The following is a 15,434-nucleotide window of genomic DNA, read 5'->3' on the forward strand; positions in this document are numbered from 1 at the left end:
CCAGCCAATCAGATCACGGAGTACTAAAGGACTTGGACCAGTCCTGCATAAAGCAAAAGGCAGTACGGGAGGAAAAACTCCCTCGGATGATCAGAGGGCCTTTTCTTTTGATATCTTTAGCACCACTGGACTAATCGTAACGCTATACTCAACTTTTTAAGCCCTTCATGACACCCTTTGCACCTTTTTAAACACAAATTTCTTGGAAACAGCTGAACGGATTTACACCAAAGAATGAAAAGCCTACTCTCAGGAGGGTTTCAACTTTTTGCAAATCTACAAAAATATGTAGATTATTTTTATTTTTTTGTCCCCAAGGTATGGGTAACAATTTATGTATAATATTATTCAGAAAGATATACGGAGGCCATCACTCCACGCATCTCATCACTTGGAGATATCTTCAAGAGGAAATCTGGTGTGATCCATATGACAACACATAAATAATCAAAGCATAGAGTAGGTGGAGTTATGGTATAAAACATACTATATACGGATCATACAGCTGTATAAAAGCATCCTAGAGGCAGCATAAGGTGGAGCCTTCCTGGGGTAAAATGCTTGATGGACATTGAAGTGCAAACAGTGAATCAATATATCGAAGCTCGATAACGACAGCCGAGCAGCGCCATAGGATGAGACTTTCCTGAGATGTAATGCTTAAAGTGCAAATATTCATTCAATATATCGAGGTTCATATAATAAACCATTTAAAATCGAAGCAGAAAATATATAGATGTACACACACACACACACACACACACACACACGCACACACCTACAACGGCATGCAAATTTAACATTACATTTTTCTCTCTCAGAGAGCAACGTTTCCTACGGGAATTAATATGGGAAGTCAACGCGGTGGGACCTACCCTCTTTTTCTTCGCCCCTTTTTGACGACCAGCTTGAAACTTTCCGGGGAGGAGCTGAAGTAAAGGGTTTTAGGAAGGAGAAAGAGAGAGAATAAAGAATATTAAATTGGTGCAAAATTGACACTTCAATAACAAAAATATATAAACTGACTACAACTTACATTAATAAAAAATACATTGAAAAGTCGTAGAATAAAAATGCTGAAATAAATGCATTGTTACGAAGCCAAAATTACGGTAATACCGATGTTGCTCACCCCCCCCCCCCCCCCATTAGGGAAATGGCAAAAAGAATTGGACAGATGCATGGGTGCGGAAATTGTGGTATTCCAGGCGGGGGGCTGCCCCCCGAAGCATAGAAAAATATGGTCTCGATGGGCTACATACTGGGGTATCGACCTTCCCCCCTTCCCTCTCAAACCCCTTGTGGAGGAGTCTCCCACATACGTCCCGGGCCACAACATACTGCACACTGTATTTTTCATTGTTACTCAAACATACCCTTGAAAGTATGTGGAATGGAAGTGTCTGCGCAAAGTTTTCGTTGTTGTTATATTTACAAACTGTAGCTAATGTTTACAGTCAGTCAGTCAAAAAGCTTTTAATATAGGTAAGAAACCATAAAAAGACATAAATACAAATTTGCAATAAAAAAAAAGCACAATTAGAGCTAAAAACATATTTATTTAAAAGAATCATACTTCGCAGACCTAACACTTAAGAGATTCATATCGCAGATGGAGGAGGATCATAGGATTTCATTAGATACATTAAATAAGCACAGCGCTCCTAAAAGGCAATCCCAAACTATGGAATATATAGACAACATGAGTCGCAGTGTTTGAGCTACTGCAGAAGCAGTCGTTTGAGGACTTTCAGATTTTCTTTTTTTGCATCTCAAGTACCACATAGACAAAAGAAATCAAGCAGTCGCAAACACTATTAGGGGGGTGGAATCATATTTGAGAAATCTAAATGCCTCCCTGTAGTCCTTAAACCCCCTGGACTTGCAAAGTCGAATGATCCATTTGGCTCTTGCCTTACCATAGAAGGGACATGCAAATGTTTACAAGCTTGGTACTTTTGCATTATCTAGTCTTAAATTCGTATAAGTCGGGCTGCAGCCCACATTGCACCATAAAAGGTCAATAAAATAGTTTTTTTTTAAATTACGGTAATCCAATAAAAATGGTCCAAAATAGCAGTAATCAGAAACTGTGGAGGTTTGAATAGTGATCTATAAATGTGCACGGGAAGCTGCACTAGTGCAATAACCCCCCCCCCGGGGGCACGTGCAAATAAAATCCAACACTTGGACGGGCTCCTCGCGCCACTCTAGGGCACACGTCCCTTCCACCTACTAGGTCACTTGGCTCCCTATTCCTCAGTAGGGTGCATGACCACCATACGAGGGCGTGTCTTCCACCGTCCCCCCCCCACACACACACACACACACACACACTAGGGCTTTTTCCCGGTGGGCAGCAGAGAGGGTAGGTGGGCTTCCATGACCCAACCACAGCATGTTCTAGTCGCTGCCTCCTGCTGTGTGGGGCTGGGTTAGACATGTTTGCCAGGGCTGGTTTGGGTTTCCAGTCCGACGCTGCTCATGCCACAGTAGCGCATCCCTGAGTCCCCCCACAAGCTGGCGAGGTTTGCCCGGAGGCAGACACCGCAAGCCCCAGTATAATAACTGGAGGCGTCAAAGAAGTTCTTGGGAGCCCAGTAGCTGTGGGATTGCGGACTACAAGGGTGGCTACTCTCAACTCCACCTCATGCCCCTTTCTGCCTGCCACCTACCTGCACTTCCTGTCTGCATCTCTTGCAAGTCTGTTTTTCAAGTCTCTCTTCTGCCATTGACACCATTTCATGCTGGTGTCTTCCTCGCGTTCCTGCCTCGCTCTCTCTCTCACACTGGGCCAAAGTCCGGTGAGGAAAAATGCGTTCTGGTCCTAGGGGCGGAGCCATCGATAGCGCAGCAAACGTCAGAGGGACGGGAGGTTTGCTAAAACGTCTAGCTCCATGTGGGGCTTTTCCTGAAGAGGTTTCTGAAAGCATGTGCAGTCCTATTAATTAAGAATGGTTAAATGTTCAATCTTTGCACCAAAAGCTGCCATGGGGTCATGTCCTGGCAACTAAGATTTCCTCAAAGCGCCACGCTGTGATTTGGAATTCCCTCAAGGCGGCACACTTTGACTTGGAATGCCTCAAGGTGCCAGACTTTGACTTGGAATGCCTCAAGGTGCCACGCTTTGACTTGGAATGCCTCAAGGCACCAGGTTGTAACTTGGAATGCCTCAAGGTGCCACGCTTTGACTTGGAATGCCTCAAGGTGCCACGCTTTGACTTGGAATGCCTCAAGGTGCCACGCTTTGACTTGGAATGCCTCAAGGCACCAGGTTGTAACTTGGAATACCTCAAGGTGCCACACTGACTTGGAATGCCTCAAGGTGCCACACTTTGACTTGGAATGCCTCAAGGCACCAGGTTGTAACTTGGAATACCTCAAGATGCCACGCTTTGACTTGGAATGCCTCAAGGCACCAGGTTGTAACTTGGAATACCTCAAGGTGCCACGCTTTGACTTGGAATACCTCAAGGTGCCACGCTTTAACTTGGAATGCCTCAAGGCACCAGGTTGTAACTTGGAATACCTCAAGGTGCCACGCTTTGAATTGGAATGCCTCAAGGTGCCACGCTTTGACTTGGAATGACTCAAGGTGCCACACTGACTTGGAATGCCTCAAGGCACCAGGTTGTAACTTGGAATGCCTCAAGGTGCCACGCTTTGACGTGGAATGCCTCAAGAAGCCACGCTTTGACTTGGAATGCCTCAAGGCACCAGGTTGTAATTTGGAATACCTCAAGGTGCCACGCTTTGACTTGGAATGCCTCAAGGCACCAGGTTGTAACTTGGAATACCTCAAGGTGCCACGCTTTGACTTGGAATGCCTCAAGGCACCAGGTTGTAACTTGGAATACCTCAAGGTGCCACGCTTTGACTTGGAATGCCTCAAGGCGCCAGGTTGTAACTTGGAATACCTCAAGGTGCCACGCTTTGACTTGGAATGCCTCAAGGCACCAGGTTGTAACTTGGAATACCTCAAGGTGCCACGCTTTGACTTGGAATGCCTCAAGGCACCAGGTTGTAACTTGGAATACCTCAAGGTGCCACGCTTTGACTTGGAATGCCTCAAGGCACCAGGTTGTAACTTGGAATACCTCAAGGTACTACGCTTTGACTTGGAACACCCCAAAGCGCCACGCTGTGACTCGGAATGCCTCAAAGTACCACACTTTACTCAGTAGTAGAATACTTTTATTTGATTTCTTTAAAATCATAAAAGGGTGGAGTAAGCCACCAAGATCCATTAGACATAGCAATTAATCAAGCAAAAAGGGACTGGAAAGAAAAGAGAAAAAAAGAGAAGAAAAAAAAAAAAAAAAATATCAAACAATGCTAACACATCAGGATTCCTGTGTGTGAAGAACAAACTTCTAAATAAATAGATTAAAACTAGCTTGCCCGCTTCTTCTGAATGTGACAAATGCTGAGAGAATAAGAGCTTAAAAAATATGTAAGCAAGGCGATTCTATATGATCAAGTTCAGTTCAGTTCTCATTTTTTTCTAGATCTTTTGCCGCTACGTTCCAAAGTTGTGTTGCTTTGCAGGACCGTGGAACGGACGAGCCTCCGAGACATTTCACGACAGCCGTTCTCCAGGTCCTCATTGGTTCTCTCCTCAGCGTTCACCCAAGGAGGGTTTTCGGAGAGTCTAGTAACGAAGAACAAATACATAGAAGATGTAATAGTGACTCATCGCCTTGTCCGCAGAGGCGGCTTCCTTTGTCGCCCGTTTCCATTTTGGTGTGAGATCTTTCGAAGAGAGCGATCCCAGCCTTAGTAGCGCCAGGTTCCACTTTGTTTTACGTGAAAAATGTTCAGACAAATGCGGTTGGGGGTTCAGCGTTTTGTAGGTTTGCTTCTTGACCCATGCATGAGGTTTGTGGGCCAAGGCGGCTTTATCCACTAGCAGGGAGTGTTGCTTCATTGCTTCGTTGGCTGCGTTTTTCACCCCCAAGTAGGTCGTTATTGGGAGCCAAGCTGCGTCTAACTGTAATGCAGAAGCGATTCTTTTAAGACTAGGAGTACGGATTTGCTTATCCTAGATTGTTTTTCGATCTCCTGCCAGCAGTAATGGGCTAGGGTGTCATCTTCTGCTGCCCTCATCCTCCAATAGCATTTGGCCAGGGCTCCTCGTCTTGCAGGTATCTGATTTTTAGACCATATTCCAGTCTTATCTGTGCTGTGAGATGGGACGTGGAATTAAGAACAATTTCTTGAAGAGACTGGATTGAGCAGTGTTTAAAACTGTCGAGTCCTTTGCATTTAGCATTTCTGATCCATACAATATGGACGGCAAAAGATTTTGCCGTGATGACCTTCAACCGATGGCTTGTTGAACAGCTGCGGAGGTTTTTCTGCAGGGTTTTGAATGCGAATAGCAGTTGTTTGGCTTTTATTGATCCTTGGTCCAGGTGTTGCTTAAAATGGAGGTGGCGGTCTAGCTGGCACCCAGGATATTTGTATGCACCCACCTGGGTCAAAGGTTTATCATTTAACGTCAAGATGAATTTGGGCCATTTTTTGTGGCTGTTGGAAAAGCACATGACCTTCGCTTTTTGATGGTTAATTACGAGTTGGGCAGAGGTGGTGCGTGCTCCTAGTTTGGAGTTCAGCCGTTGCAAGCCGATGGGTGTTTGCGTTAGGAGGACGATGTCGTCCGCGTATTGGAGACTTACTATTGATGTTTTCCCCAGTTTTTGGGGATTGCCTTGTGATGAGCGTAAATGTTCTCTAAGTCGGCTGTATAGATGTTAAATAAGCAGGGGGCCAAAACACCCCCCTATTTTAACCAGTTACGAGTTGGAATTGTGTTTGTTGGCCTTCGCCCAGCTCCTTTCTTTATTTGGACCCACATTTGGCAATAAAGGTTGATGATTGCCTCTAGAAGTGTTGTTGGGGCTCCCCAGGTTTTCATTTTTGCCCATAACTTAGTTCTTAGTTCCCCCCCCCCCAACCACGCTTTGGCACGCCCCCCCAGGGCCACGCTTTGGCACGCTCCTCGAGGGGCCACGCTTTGGCTCGCCCCCCCCCCCCCCTCCCGCCATGCTTTCACTGTAGTAACTATAATTCGCCCCATGAAGTAAGTCTACCCCGCCCCCTCCACGCAGTGTTGTCATACATCAGATGTGTTAGATGTCATCAGCGACGTCATCAATGTCACGAGTGATGTAATATGTGGTCCACGGCAGCAGCAAGAGTTATTGTCACTTGAGATAACTCTGCCTGGTGAGTGTCCGTGGTTTGGTTAGTTTAAACCTGCATATTTAACTAACATCGTCACCTAACTCGAACGTCCCTTTAACCTGTTTATTTGCCAGTGAATTTCTGAGGTTTTTTTTGTGGTAAGTAAAATGTTACCCAGACCTCACCATAACGTCACTAAAAAGCTTCGGTTTTTAGTGACTATACACTTATCTTATGTACATATACGTACACACAAGTACGTGCAGATAGCCTCATTTAGACAAAAAATACAGGCACAAAACACCTATTCAAACCCATTTCTGTACCGGACTCAAATATATAGGCGCATACATGCACCCATAGATTCTACTGCGCGTCACAAACCGCCTAAAGCTCCACAGAGGAGTCCAACGGCCTGGCCCTGTGGTTCCAGTGTAGGGTTTCCTAAATGTCGGTTTCAGTTACGAATAGACAATCTACCTCCGACGAGAGGACATTTTTGGACCCAATATTCATGCCGGCTGACAGTCCTGTCCACAGTACCCGGACATAACCCTGCCTAGAGGCCTGGCATCGCGGCACACTACCGCAGATGCGAGCGTTGCTTGGCGATGCGCGGCTTCTAATGATGGGGTGAAGCGCTGACGTCACTCACAGGGCAGAGAGGCGTCAAGGTTACCTGGTCTCGGTTCAATTCCGCCACCAACCAGGTAAACGCGGCGTGCGTTGCTCCTGAGGCGAGGGAGCTGTAGGAAAGAAACAAGCAGGGCACACCTCCTCGTCGTGTGCTCCTCGCCAGCTCCTGTGCGTGGTCACCCTCGCCGTGTGCTCACCCTCGCCGTGTTCTCCTAGACGGCTCCTGTGCGTGGTCACCCTCGCCGTGTGCTCCTAGACGGGTCCTGTGCGTGGTCTCCCTCGCCGTGTGCTCCTAGACGGCTCCTGTGCGTGGTCACCCTCGCCGTGTGCTCACCCTCGCCGTGTGCTCCTAGACGGCTCCTGTGCGTGGTCTCCCTCGCCGTGTGCTTCTAGACGGCTCCTGTGCGTGGTCACCCTGGCCTGCACATCTCGCCAGCTCCTGTGCGTGGTCGCCCTGGCCTGCACACCTTGCCGTGTGCTCCTCGACAGCTCCTGTGCAGGACGACCGTCGTGCCAAGCGCCTCTTGCAACAAAACCACTAATGACGGGTTCAGGTCTCAGGGGATACGTTCCTTCCATTTAATTAACACAAATCCTCGCTGAGCTGTAATCTTTTCTGGCTGCCTCCTGCAACTTCAGCAGAAGGTACCGCAACAGGTCACAGCGTGGCTGCTGCTGCTGACAAAGTAAAAAACAAGCACAGGCAAAGACAGTAGGCCTGGTCTTGGCAAGCTAATGTGATGTACTGGCAATCCAGCTCTGGAACTGAGGGGAAAATCTTTGTAGGCGGATGTGCGCACGTGATCAGATAGAATGCTGTCACTCACAGTGCAAGAGAACCAATAGAGGAGTGGGCTGACGCATTTCCTGCGCTGTGTGCTCTGGTGGATGGAACCAAATTAATATTGACTTTTAACAGACCAATGGATGGAGAGGCCTCACCCAAAGCCGCTGCCTGTGTGTATCTGTACTTCTGATGTATAATGATAGGAGGCTGGCAATAGAGGGCAGGCCTGAACACAGACAAGGAGTCCACGTACGAGTCTGCCGTCTCCCCCCCCCCCCTCCCTCCCTCCCCTCCCTCCCCCCACCACACTGTAACGTCCTGCGCGCTGGGCAGTTAGCAGGGCCCAGGATTACTTAGGCTAACGCAGCGCTGGCAAATCAGTGTCAGGCCACACCGTTACTCTGGTTGGAGACCTCGCCCCCGAGCGGGCCGGCTCCCTTTATTGGTTTCCCGCAGGCCACGCCTTGCCTGCGGATGACGTGTGGTCACCGTGATGTGAAACACTAGACCTGCCCAACTATTACATCCCTATCCAACTTCATTTAAAACAAACTTTTCCCTTGTTTACACATAACAATATTACATTCAGCTGTATACAGTCTTATGTGAGGTGCTACTTGCGTGTCCCCTCGTCCGCCGCTCCTGGGTACTCCTCAGCAGGCAAAGTCTCTCAGTCTTTGGCTGGGCCCGGGATTGGGTCTCAGGTTGTACCTTCTGGGGGAGCTTCTCAGGCACGGGCTGGCGGGGGGCCCGACAGCGGGGGTGGAGCTGGTTGGGGGACTTGCGGAGTTCTCGCCCTCCCCCGAGACGCCGGGGGGTGGGGTGGCGGTTGGTCCTTCCGTGGCCGTCCCCGGGTGGTCTTTGGGTACCTCCTTAAACCGCGAGATGTTGCGGGACACTTCTTCGCCTCCCCTTCGGGCAGAGATCATGGTTCCTTGGTTGGCGGTGACTGTCCAGTTTCCTGGTTCGTAGCTGGTCCGGAATTTTCCTCCTGGGCGGCGGTCCCGTATGAGAACGGTGGCCCCCGGGTGGATGGTCCTCTTGGTGGCGCGCCGCCAGTGGCTCGCATGGTTGTTGCGGCGGGTTCGTCGGTCTTGGGTTTCCGCTTCTCTCAGTGGGGGCGGCGCCCAGCCCGGACACGCAGGGAATAGATCTCGTCGGGGCCCCTGGAGCATCAGCGCCCACGGGCTTCTCTGAGTGGTGCAGTGAGGAGAGCTTCTGTACTCTCGCAGGAACTCGTGGAGGCGTTTCTCTGGGTCTGCCCGTTCCACCTCGGCAATTCGGAATACTTTGTTCAGGGTGCGCATGAAACGCTCTACGTCTCCGTTGGCCTGCGGCCACTGGGGTGTTATCCGACGATGGCGTATCCCTCTCTGTGCCAGGAAGGTGGCGAATTCAGCCCCCTGAAATGGTGGTCCGTTGTCGCTGCGGATTTCCTCTGGGAACCCAAACATTGCAAATGTCTTTTCGAGGATGGGTGCTACGTGCACGAAGGCTGTGGACGCCACTACCTCTACGATGGGGTACTTGGAGAACCCATCTACCAAGACCAGGGTGTGCGTCCCCCCCGGGAAGCTCCCGAAGTCGATGCTGACCCGTGACCACGGGGCCGGGCATGCGTCTTCCGTGATCACTGGTGCAGGCCGTTCTGCGCCCCCCGTCAGTTGACACAGCGGGAATCGTCTCACGTATTCCTCGACCATCTTTTCTAGTTGCGGGAACCAGAGCTTCTCTCTCATCCTGGATTTCATTTTCGTGATCCCCTGATGTCCTCCATGGGCTATTTGTGTGGCCTTTTGTCGTAGTCCTTCGGGTATCACCAGCCGAGGTCCGCGTAGCAGGATTCCGTCCGGTGTGGCGCTGAGTTCATGCCGGATCTGCCACATTTTTGTCGTCTGTTCCTTCTCCCCCGGGCCCCATGAGTTGGCCTGCCTCAGGAAGTGTGCCCATGATCCTTCTTGCACTGCTATCAGCGTTCGGGTGTAGACTCCGTCGGTCAGGGCTGCCACTTTTATGTCCTCCAGGGTCATGTTCCGCGGGCAGGCTGCTTCCGACACCAGCTGCACATATTGGTTGGTGTCGTCCTCGTCTTCTGACGTGGCCGTCTTGTCCGGGTGGCGAGATAAGAAATCCGCCGGGTTCTTGGCGCCCGGCCGGTATACCACTTCCATCTCGTAGGGTTGCAATTGGACCGCCCATCTTTCAATGCGAGGTGGGGGACTTGGTGAGGTACCTTTGAAGAGTGGCACGAGTGGCCGGTGATCGGTCACCATCGTGAACGGCTGTCCCTTGAGGTATAAGTGGAAGTGGTGACAGGCCCACTTGATAGCGAGGGCCTCCCGCTCTATTTGGGCGTATCGTGTTTCGGTGGGTGTGAGAGATTTGCTGGCAAACGACAGGGCGACCCACCTGCCTGGTTCACGCTCTTGTGTCAGCACAGCGCCGAGCCCGACGGGGCTGGCGTCGACCAACACTTCTGTTCGCTTGGTAGTGTCAAAGTACGCAAGCGTCGCTTCTCCCATGAGGGCGTCCTTGATACCTTGGAATGCCTCTTCTTCTTTCGGTCCCCACTGCCATTGGGAATCCGACTTGGTAAGGGCTCTCAGCGGCTCCGCCCGCGTGGCCAGTCCGGGGATGAACCTCCCGCAGTACGTCGCCATTCCCAGGAAGCTGCGCACCTCTGTGGGCGAGGTGGGCGCGGGAGCGTCTTTGATCGATTGCGACTTCCGGGGGTCTACCTGGATGCCTTCCTGGTTGAAGACGTACCCGAAGAACTCCAGGGATGGTTGGAAGAATTGGCACTTCTCTCTGAAGCGTAGCCCCGTGCTCCTGGAGCCGCACCAGAGTACTGCGGAGGTGTCGGTAGTGGTCGGCCGCCGTCGCGGAATGGATGAGGATATCGTCACTTACGTTCAACACTCCTGGGAGCCCTGACAGCATCTCCCGAATGGTGTTCTGGAATACCTCCGCCGCCGAAGATATCCCGAAATTTAGTCTTTTGTACCTCCGGAGTCCCAGGTGGGTGCTGAACGTAGTGATATAGCGACTCTCCTTGGCCAGCGGGAGCTGGTGGTATCCCGCATTTAGGTCAATCTTCGAAAACCACTTGGACCCATTTACGTCAGCTATAATATCGTCCATTGTCGGCGTGATGTGCCGCTCCCTTTTTATGGCTTTGTTGGGGAGCCTCATGTCAATGCATAGCCGTATTGCTCCCGGCTGTTTCGGTTTCTCTGCTATAACCATCGGGGACACCCACGGCGTAGAGCCCAATACTTTTTCGATGACGCCGAGGCTCTCGAGGTGTTCTAGTTCTTTCTCTACTAGTGGTCGTAGATGGAACGGGACTCTTCTGTGCCTCAACGCGACCGGGACGACTGTCTTGTCGATATGTAGCTTCACGGGGTCACACTTGATGCGGCCAAGGCCTCGAAATAGCTCCGGGAATTGGCTGAGCAGCTCATCCACCTGGTGTGTTTGAACCCTTCGTGCGAACGATATTAATCCTAGGTCTTCCGCCGTGTGGCTGCTTATGAGGGTGTCGGCTTCCCTGTCGATGACATGGATGGTTGTCATCACTTCATGGTCATCGGCCTGGACGGGGACGGTCATTTTTCCTTTGAGATGCAATGGGGTGTCGGCTCCGTAGGCATAGATCCTCGTCTTGGACGGCTGCACCGGCGGGCGAGGTTTTAGGCATCTGTACTGCTGGAGGCCCATTACATTCACCGTGGCTCCCGTGTCGATCACAGCATGCACTTCTGTCCCGGCCACGTGCACCACACACGTCGGTTGGGGCTTACGCCGTAACTTGAGTTCCCTCGCAAACGAGATCATGTGTACCTCCTCATCGCTTGATGACTCTTCACTTACATCCTGGTATCTCATCCCTCTCGTGTGCTCCACCGGCAGCCTTCTTTCCGTTACAGACAGCTGTCTCACCGCCTTGGTTGGTGGCTTCCGGTTTTGGAACTCCCGGCCTCTCGTGCGTCTCCGGCATACTGACGCGAAGTGATTGGGGATTCCGCAGTTTGTGCACGTCTTCCCTTGTGCAGGGCAGTCCTTTGCGGCGTGTGGTTCGTATCCGCAGTAACCACACTTTTGCTTCGATCCTTCTTGACGTGAGGCCTTGTGGGTGTCTCCTCGTGGCCTGGTGCGGAGGGCGTCTGCCCGCTCCGTCTTGATGGTCTCCGTCTTCACTGGGGCCTTGCTCAGCGCTTGCTCCATTTCGTTGGCCCGGGCTGCCGACAAGTCGTGTGATCTTGCCAGAACTAACATGTCCTCCAGCGCGATCTTCGGCTGGCGCAAAATGAGGCCTCTTAACGTTTTGTCTCTGCACCCTTGAATGAGCTGGGCGTGTATTTCCTTCAGTTGGTCGTCTTCTGTGCCTGTGCTCGCCAGCTCACACAGCCACGCGTAAAACACGTCCATCGACTCCCCTTCCTGTTGCCGGGCCTGGCGCAACTTGAAGCGCTCGAAATCCGGGTTGAGTTGTGGGTCGAAATGGGCATCAAGAGCGGCCACCGCCGCGTCGTAGTCTGCGGCTGTACCCGTGTTGGGCAGATGTTTGAACAACTTGAATATTTCATCCCCTGCGTAATGTAGTAACAACGACCTCTTTATTGCGTTGTCGGCTTCTCTTGTGACGACGAAGTAATTATTTAGGCGCTCAATCCAAATTTTCCACCGAGGTGCCGCGGTAGCCGGGTCTTCCAGCTCACTGAAGGGGGGTAGCACCCCTGATGCGGCGTGTTGAAAAGGGGCAGGGGCTGGCGCCGCCACTTGCCCAGGAGCCGCTCCAGAGCCTGATGCGGCCGCCTGGCCATCGTTGCTCATGGTGTCCGCTTGTGCACTAGTGCGGGTGAGGTGGGGCTATAGTTCAGGAAGTAGCACCCCCTCCCGGTATCTGCTGCCTACTGTCCCTCCTTTTCTCCCCCCGGGGCGTGGAGGGTAACTGCCGGCCCTGCCGTGGGGCTAAATGTCTTCGGGCGACCCCTTAACCAGCGTGCTCGGCCCTAGCACCGCTCGTGTGCAGGAGATCCCCTCCCTGGGGCACCAGAGGATGCACTTATGGCAAAACACAGTCCGCGTGTGGTAGCCAATTACGCTGGGAGTGATTCCTTACTTGGAGCAGCCAATGCTTGTTGGAGCCCAGTGGTCGCCTCCTCACTAGTGGCGGCGATAGCACCGCAGGGAATGCCGGCGCTTCGGGCTCCGCCCGAACCAACGGCGGGACCAGGAGAGACACGCGCCCACAGCCGGCGGGAGCTCACACGTGGTTGAAGGCCTCCTCCTAGTCACCGCGCCCACGCGCAGGGCACCTCCGCGTAGCTGGGGAGGATCGGGTGACGGATGCTGCCGGGCGAGGCTGCGGGGCACGCAGTGAATCCGGCCCCCACCCTCGTCGCCAATGTAACGTCCTGCGCGCTGGGCAGTTAGCAGGGCCCAGGATTACTTAGGCTAACGCAGCGCTGGCAAATCAGTGTCAGGCCACACCGTTACTCTGGTTGGAGACCTCGCCCCCGAGCGGGCCGGCTCCCTATATTGGTTTCCCGCAGGCCACGCCTGGCCTGCGGATGACGTGTGGTCACCGTGATGTGAAACACTAGACCTGTCCAACTATTACACACACCAGAATTCAGTTCACACATCCCTGGCCTTTCCACAAGTGTCCATCAGACACCGCCCCCTTCCACAGACCTGAGCCAACATCACCAGAAGCTCTTCAAGGAAGACCACCAGCTCCAGCTCGTGGTTTCGGGGGGGGGGGGGGGGGGGCTAACAGCTGCTACCCTGCTGTTCCCGAAGCTTCCTCCTGTCACCAACGGAGAACCCCCTCCTCCGGAGTACTTAAGTACTGCAGAACCGCTTTTGTAGCCAATACGGGTCTTTCTGTAGGCAGATTGGATGAGGGGTGAGGGGGGGGGGGGGGGGGCATTTCCAGAAGGTGGATGTAGAAATCCAGTTATCTCGGGGATCAACAAGTACAAGGGTGCATTGCAAGTTCTTCTGACACTTAAGGGTGTCTGGAGGGGGCAGTGTCTCCCATCCAATCCTCGGACCCGCGTCCAATGCATCAGCTCCTTCCTCACTGGTCATTCTCAGTCCGTCTGTCTGTCCTCTACCACTTAGCCACCGCCAACTGGATTTGCGAAGTACCCCAAGGACCCTTACGCAGCCCAGTGGCGTAACAAAAGTTGAGGGGCCGCACTGCAAGCTATATGGACAACCCCCGCTTTGGATTTAATCAGGAGCTCTCGGGCCCGAGTACTGTGCTGAGGGGGCCCCCTACACCGCGGGGGCTTGTGTTACGCCAATGACGCAGCCCCCCACTGCTCAATGTCTACATGCCACCGCTCGCCAAACCTGTCTGCGCACAGGGAGTAAACATCATCTGATATGCTGAGGACGTCTCACCCGTCATCTCCACCCCAAACACCCAGATGAAGGTCACCCCCTGCAGGTCCGAAGACCAACTGCCTAGCATTCACCTCTGGCACGGAGGTGGTAATCTTCGGACCAGACACCTCGCTATTCACCCACATCTGGCGGCCTTCCAGACTAAGACCAACCCCTCATCAGTCTGTCCAAAACAGGAACCACAGGACTATAGCGGACAACCTTCCCTGAATGACAGTCAGATTCACACAATCACCTCCTGCTGCCTCCTCACCCTCTAGCGCCTCAAAAATAGCTTCAGATGACTCCCGCCCAACACCCGCCGGACCATCGCGCTGCCTCTGGTCGCCAACAAGGTGAACTCCGAAAACACACTATGCCGACATCACCACTCATCTCACCAAGAGACTCCAGGTCATTCGAAACACTACAGCCAGACTCGTGCTCAAACTCCCACCCTGCACTCACATCTCGCTGCGCCTAGAAGACCACCAGTGGCTCCCCGTCCACAAACACTCTCTTCAAGCTACTCACGCACACATACAAAGCCCTACACAATCCGGGATCACGTAATGGACAGTACATTCAGATTCCACACTCTGGCCAGAGACCTCTGCTCGGCCCGCCTCCTCCTCACCCACGTCCCCCACATCCACAGACCGGATCCAGCGGGCCCACGTGCTCGTACCTGGCTCCCGCAGCCAGGACTTACCTCCCGCAGCCAGGACTGACCTCCCGCTACACAAAGGCGCTAGCTCAGTCCTTGGATTTCGCAAAAAAACTGAAAACCTGTATATTGCTATATATCCCAGAGAGGGCCACACCATCCCACCACCCCCATCCCCCCCATACAAACACACAGCACGGCTCACGTACATTGATGGACTCCCAGGAAGTTCTAATATGCAAATCATCGTAAAGCCACGGATCGGCAGGTCTGGGACACATAAAACTACAAATCTAATTAAACTGGACACATCATTGCTGGACAGAATCGCAATTAACCAGCCCACGGATGGACAACTAAACTTTTTTATATTGCAATTTTAACTCCATCCTGAAATTGATGACTTATTGGTCAATTCAGACCAACATGAAAGGTTGGAGTGCGGTATTATTTTATGGGACTTGCATGGTAACTTAGTTCACGTCATTTTAAATGCTGCTTTTATTATTAATTTATTCATGTGAGAAAATTGTCCTGCTTTCAATTAAATAAAATTTCACATCACAGGTGGGGTTCGCCACATCCTTCCACAGGCGCAGGACCCCCCCCCCCCTCCCCCCCAGGTGTGATTCCCCCATACAAACACACAGGGGCCACTGTCCTTCTATAGGCGCAGGGCCCCCGTGAGATCCCCCCATACAAACATACAGCACAGAGAGGGCACACCATCCTTCTATAGGTGCAGGACCCCCGTGAGAT

The 15,434-nt window shown here is 52.2% G+C and overlaps 1 protein-coding gene across 2 annotated transcripts in view; it reads right to left on the bottom strand.

Annotated features, from left to right (window-relative positions):
• The window catches only part of C12H17orf114 (chromosome 12 C17orf114 homolog), a 122,148-nt gene that overhangs the window by 82,596 nt on the left and 24,118 nt on the right, over nt 1–15,434 (bottom strand). For both annotated transcript variants that reach the window (XM_085639520.1, XM_085639521.1), the window contains exon 2: nt 876–929. The gene's annotated coding sequence lies outside the window, so the exon portion shown is untranslated. The remainder of the gene's footprint in view (nt 1–875; nt 930–15,434) is intronic.

Source organism: Triturus cristatus, chromosome 12, assembly GCF_964204655.1.
Source record: "Triturus cristatus chromosome 12, aTriCri1.1, whole genome shotgun sequence".
In the NCBI taxonomy this organism is placed as follows: Eukaryota; Metazoa; Chordata; class Amphibia; order Caudata; family Salamandridae; genus Triturus; species Triturus cristatus.